This window comes from Lepisosteus oculatus, chromosome 14 (genome assembly GCF_040954835.1).
Source record: "Lepisosteus oculatus isolate fLepOcu1 chromosome 14, fLepOcu1.hap2, whole genome shotgun sequence".
Lineage (NCBI taxonomy): Eukaryota > Metazoa > Chordata > Actinopteri > Semionotiformes > Lepisosteidae > Lepisosteus > Lepisosteus oculatus.
The window spans coordinates 35,242,479-35,249,453 of record NC_090709.1 but is presented as its reverse complement, the minus strand read 5'-3'; positions in this window follow the sequence as shown (position 1 = coordinate 35,249,453).

Sequence of the window (6,975 nt, the reverse complement as noted above, 5' to 3'; positions counted from 1 at the left end):
GGCATTATCTTGACGTTTTTTATATTTCTGAACATCACCACATGTTCATGCTGTGTGCTGTCCTGTAGGGCGCAGATTCAGGTGCTAAGGTTGTTATCGCATCTCTCTCTCCGGTTTCACAGGTATTTTCAGAGTAGACTAAGGGCCAGTCCCCCTCCCCCAGTCACATGTCCTCTTAGAAAAACAGATTCACAACGCGCAGCTGTGTCAGTCTTCTGTGTGTAAAAACAATCGGTCTGAACACCATGGCTGCTGGTTTTAATGAGCTGCCGAGTCAAGAACACTTGAATCTTCCTGCTGTCAGCAGTGTTGTGAGTATAGCTGAGCCTCACCTGTATGAAAACAGGACATAATGCACAATCAGCAATCAGGTGATGGAGACTGTGCTGCTCTGCTCTTCCTCTGGTGATCTACAGGCTGTATTTCTCTCTCTGTGACCCTGTGGGTCCAGTCAGTGCGTCATTACGCAGCGATGAGAAACCGCAGGTTTAAAAAGAGAAAAAGAGCTCACTGATTAATACCACTGGACATTAATACAGTGACAGAGAGAAGCTCAGATCACACAGCAGGATCTCACACCCGGGGACTGATCCGGGATCTGGGACGGTCGAGTGTGAATTGTGGGGCTCTAGCTGTGCTGAACAGCTCTTGAGCATACTGGAGTCTCTCAGTGACAAGACCACGGGCCTCTTTCCTCTCCTACATCCTCACACTAAACAGAATTGATGACTAAATTGAATATTATTGACGACTAAGAGTTCATGCCAACACCTAACTTTCTTAACGCGAGAAATACCGCTCAACACGGCTCCGTGTGAAAAACCCGTCGATCACCAGAGGGAGCAGTCACCCAGAGGAATAGATGTGAAATGAAAGGACACACAGGAAGGGCTTCAGAAACAGACGAGGCTTTATTCTCTCGCCCACGTCAGGAGCCATCAGAAGCTGGTTACAGTAACGGTCAGCAAGTCCAAGCGACTCGTTACAATTACACGGCCGTTTGGCCGCGGTGAACGTGGATTCTGTCTGGCACGGCCAGATTGTGAAAAATAACTAATTCATGAAACACGCGTTTCATTTTAATCAAGTCTTCTCTGTGACCCTCCCTTAGAAAATAAACTAAAAATCAGACCATCTCCAGACACTCACAACAGACATATCAGAAAACACTGACATACTGTGAGTGTCTGGAGACTGTATCTGAGTTTTAGTTTTTGGCCGGACCACTCCCCCATCCTCACACACACCCCCACTGCGTCACACCACACAACCGCCGGCAGACCTCGCCGTGCCCGGCCCCCCCGCCGCATCAAACAGACACTTTTACCTCAAACACCCTCTATCAAACAATGATAAAAAACTATTTTACACAATTTAAAAAGACAATTTTACAATAAGACACTTTTACATAATTTTACTCGAACCCCCTGAGCTCAATGATAAAGACAATTTTTACACAATTTGACCTCAAACCCATTGAGCTCAATAATAAAAAGACACGTTTACAATATTTTACAATGATAAACCGATATTTTACGCAGTTTCACCACAAACCCGTCAAGCTCAATGATAGACACTTTTACACAATTTTACAATAAGACACTTTTACACAATTTTACCTCAAACCCGTCGACCTCGAAGATAAAATTTTTTTACCTCAAACCCCCCGTGCTCAAATGATAAACAGACACTTTTTACACAATTTCACCACAAACCCATCGAGCTCAATGATAAAAAGACACTTTTACACAATTTTACAATAAGCAGAAAATTTTACGTCAAACCCGTCGAGCTCGAAGATAAACAGACACTTTCACACAATTTCATCACAAACCCCCCGAGCTCAATGATAAACAGACACTTTTACGCAATTTTACCTCAAACCCCGTCGAGCTCAATGATAAACCGAATTTTGACACAATTTTACCTCAAACCCGTCGAGCTCAATGATAAACCGACACTTTTGACAATTTTACCTCAAACCCGTCGAGCTCAATGATAAACCGACACTTTTACACAATTTTACCTCAAACCCGTCGAGCTCAATGATAAAAACACACTTTTGACCCAATTTTACCTCAAACCCGTCGAGCTCAATGATAAACCGACACTTTTGACAATTTTACCTCAAACCCGTCGAGCTCAATGATAAACAGACACTTTTACACAATTTTACCTCAAACCCATCGAGCTCAATGATAAAAACACACTTTTGACCCAATTTTTCCTCAAACCCCCTGACCTCACTGATAAAGACACATTTACACAATTTTACCTCAAACCCCTCGAGCTCAATGATAAACAGACACTTTTGACACAATTTTACCTCAAACCCGTCGAGCTCAATGATAAAAATACACTTTTGACACAATTTTACCTCAAACCCCCTGAGCTCAATGATAAAGAATTTTTACACAATTGGACCTCAAACCCATCGAGCTCAATGATAAAAAGACACGTTTACAATATTTTACAATGATAAATCAACATTTTACACAGTTTCACCACAAACCCGTTGAGCTCAATGATAAAAAGACACTTTTACACAATTTTAACCTCAATGATAAATGACCTCGGTGTTGGTGGAGGGGAGTCCTCATTCTGTAAAGCTCGTAGCGTAGAGTGGAGTGTCCAGAAAAGCACTATATGAGTGTAAGCAATTATTAATATTACACAGTTTTACCTCAAACCCCCTGAGCTCAACGATAAAGACACGTTTACACAATTTTACAATGATAAACCGACACTTTTGACACAATTTTACCTCAAACCCGTCGAGCTCGAAGATAAACCGACACTTTTGACAGAATTTTTCCTCAAACCCTTCGAGCTCAATGATAAACAGACACTTTTGACAGAATTTTTCCTCAAACCCTTCGAGCTCAATGATAAAAATACACTTTTGACAATTTTACCTCAAACCCGTCAAGCTCAATGATAAACAGACACTTTTGACCCAATTTTTCCTCAAACCCGTCGAGCTCAATAATAATCCGACACTTTTGACCCAATTTTACCTCAAACCCGTCGAGCTCAATGATAAAAACACACTTTTGACCCAATTTTAGCTCAAACCCGTCGAGCTCAATGATAAAAACACACTTTTGACCCAATTTTAGCTCAAACCCGTCGAGCTCAATGATAAAAACACACTTTTGACCCAATTTTACCTCAAACCCGTCGAGCTCAATGATAAAAACACACTTTTGACCCAATTTTACCTCAAACCCGTCGAGCTCAATGATAAAAACACACTTTTGACCCAATTTTACACAATTTTACAACCGACACTTTTGACACAATTTTACCTCAAACCCGTCGAGCTCAATGATAACCCGACACTTTTGACACAATTTTACCTCAAACCCGTTGAGCTCAATGATAAAGACACACTTTTACACAATTTCACCACAGACATTTTCTCACTCCTATGACTGTTTTCTCATCAGCCTGAGGACTGAACGATTTCAATGAAGAAACGGAGGGACAAGTCGCCACTCACCGCCACAGCCCGGGAAACATCTTCCGTCTCCAACACAAACAGCAAACGTCCTCTCGGTGCGCAGAAACGTCCAGAAACGCGTTGACTTTGGACTCAGTCAAGTTTAACAGGTGTATAAACGTGCTGAAGAGCCCCAGCCTGGCGAAAACTCTGTCAGACCGATTATACTGACGCAGTATTATATTATATTAGCGTTACAATACTGATATCATATGATATTGATGACACTGACGCAAACGCACACTTTTCCACTCCTTTGACGCCGATATCTACGTCCGTGAAGAACAAACTGCTGCTCTAGACGACATTATATTTAAAAAAACACACGAATTGAGTGATAGAAACGTGTTCAAACCGCGGTTGACCTGTGGCTTCAGCTCGGCGACGCAGAGACACGGCGTCCATGAGGGCGGGAAAGAAGAAAGCCTGTATATTCTAATAAAAAGCTGACTAAAACCAATTATTAATGATAAAATAAGGTCAAACTCGGGAAACCGCGGCGGGGCAGGAGCCCTCACGGCGGGAAAGGCGGGAAGCGCGACCGTTAGGAATTCAAACTTCAAACGAGACGCGCACCTGCCCCGAGTTCTGGCAGGGACCGCCCCCCTGTCCCCTCTCAGCCAATGGGCTTCCACCACAGTGAAAAGACGTCCCGCCTCAGCCCTCTCCTCCAATGGGCTTAAGGGACACTCGAGTGACGCTCTCGGGAGCCGTCCTCCCCGGGCAGGGCTGTTATAAGCCCTCTGAGTGACTGACCCAGGGTTCACAAGCTGCCCAGGAGGCTCTACTGCACACAGAGAGGGGTGGGAGGGGGGAACAAGCTGCCCAGCTCTGTTGTTGAAGCCCATACCCTGGCTCCTCTCAGGAAACTGCTGATGAAGCCGGGATCAATTAACGTCCGACTAATTAACGAGCGAGTTGAACCCTGTGGGTGTCATTCCCAGTGTGGCCCAGCAGAGGGCGCTGAAGGGCTGCAGGTGGTGGCACCCCTCCACACACACAGACACCAGCGATCCACAGTAGGAACACAGACACCAGCACCAGCGACCCCCAGTAGGAACACGCAGACTCCACACACACAGACACCAGTGACCCCCCCCCCAGCAGGAACACACAGACTCCACACACACAGACACCAGCGACCCCCAAGAGGAACACACAGACTCCACACACACAGACACCAGCACCAGCAACCCCCAGCAGGAACACACAGACTCCACACACACAGACACCAGCGACCCCCAGCAGGAACACGCAGACTCCACACACACACACACCAGCACCAGCGACCCACAGCAGGAACACACAGACTCCACACACACACACACACACACACCAGCACCAGTGACCCCCAGCAGGAACACACAGACTCCACACACGCAGACACCAGCACCAGCAATCCCCAGCAGGAACACGCAGACTCCACACACACAGACACCAGAGACCCACAGCAGGAACACGCAGACTCCACACACACAGACACCAGCAACCCCCAGCAGGAACACACAGACTCCACACACACAGACACCAGCACCAGCAACCCCCAGCAGGAACACACAGACTCCACACACACAGACACCAGAGACCCCCAGCAGGAACACGCAGACTCCACACACAGACACCAGCGACCCCCAGCAGGAACACACAGACTCCACACACACAGACACCAGCACCAGCGACCCCCCCCAGCAGGAACACGCAGACTCCACACACACAGACACCAGCGACCCCCAGCAGGAACACGCAGACTCCACACACACAGACACCAGCGCCAGAGACCCCCCAGCAGGAACACGCAGACTCCACACACACAGACACCAGCACCAGCGACCCCCAGCAGGAACACACAGACTCCACACACACAGACACCAGCACCACCGACCCCCAGCAGGAACACACAGACTCCACACACACAGACACCAGCGACCCCCAGCAGGAACACACAGACTCCACACACACAGACACCAGCGACCCCCAGCAGGAACACGCAGACTCCACACACACAGACACCAGCACCAGCGACCCCCAGCAGGAACACGCAGACTCCACACACACAGACACCAGCACCAGCGACCCACAGCAGGAACACACAGACTCCACACACACAGACACCAGCGCCAGAGACCCCCCAGCAGGAACACACAGACTCCACACACACAGACACCAGCACCAGCGACCCCCAGCAGGAACACGCAGACTCCACACACACAGACACCAGCGACCCCCAGCAGGAACACGCAGACTCCACACACACACAGACACCAGCGACCCCCAGCAGGAACACGCAGACTCCACACTCACTCTTGTGACACCTCCTGTGGGGTTTACATTGTAAACCAGTGTAAACTGGGACTGGGACCAACCCAGATCAAGACCAGACCTGAGAGCTTCAGGACTCTCTCCCACTGGTGTCCTTTTCCCTCTCTCTGTCCTGTGTCCTAACAAACCCCACTAATCCCCCGTGTGGGAAAGAGGACCCGCTCGTCCCTCCTGTCCTGTCTCGGTGTCGCCGTCACTGGGACTGGAGCAGCCGGAGAGGAGACGCACTTCCAGAACTTTCCTTCCCGCTCGGCTCTTCCCCTCCTGAGGAAAGAGCATCTTCCCACACAAACAGCCCGTTTCTCTCGGAGACGCCCGCAGCACAGGGGGCCTTTTCCCAGGACACCAGGACTCCCCTCGTCTGCGGAAACACCCGGGAAGAGCCTCCCAGCCCACAGGAGGGGAGTCCCAGTCCTTCCCGGGATTTCCAGGACAGGAGCGGCTCCTCAGCTGGGAATAAAACCGCCCCGAGAGGAGCTCGAGCGCTCGGGCTCGGAGCGTCGCTTAGCAACCGGCGCCGCAGCGGCACCCGGAGGACGAGCCGGAAGCTGGTTTTGGCGCCAGTTCTGCTCTTTGATGATCGGCTCAGGAGAATAAAGTCGATATAAAAACATAAAAGTCCATTTCTCTCCCTCCTCTGTGGAAGCCGTGTCCGCCAGGGAGTGGAAAGAAAAAAAAACGCGCCGCGGTTTCTCGGCGTTTCGGCTTTAGATCTCGAAATTATGACTTTTCTGACTCGGAATTGCGAGATATAAAGTCCCAATGACCAGAAATAAAATCGTGATTCTGAGATTGTAAGTCGCCGTTGCGAGATATAAAGTCCCAATGACCAGAAATAAAGTCGTGATTCTGAGATTATAAATCGCCATTGCGGGATATAAAGTCCCAATGACCAGAAATAAAGTCGTGATTCTGAGATTGTAAATCGCCGTTGCGAGATATAAAGTCCCAGTTGCCGGACGAGCCGGTTCTGCTCTTTGATTATGGGCTCAGGAGAATAAAGTACACATATACACATATACACATACTGTAACGCCCGGTTGTGAGGAGGAAGCGCCCCTAGGCGCTCATAGTACCGCTGGGCATGCTGGGAGTTGTAGCTAGGGAGAGTCTGAGAGTCAGCACGATGACCAGCGGCTGACCCTACCTGTGTA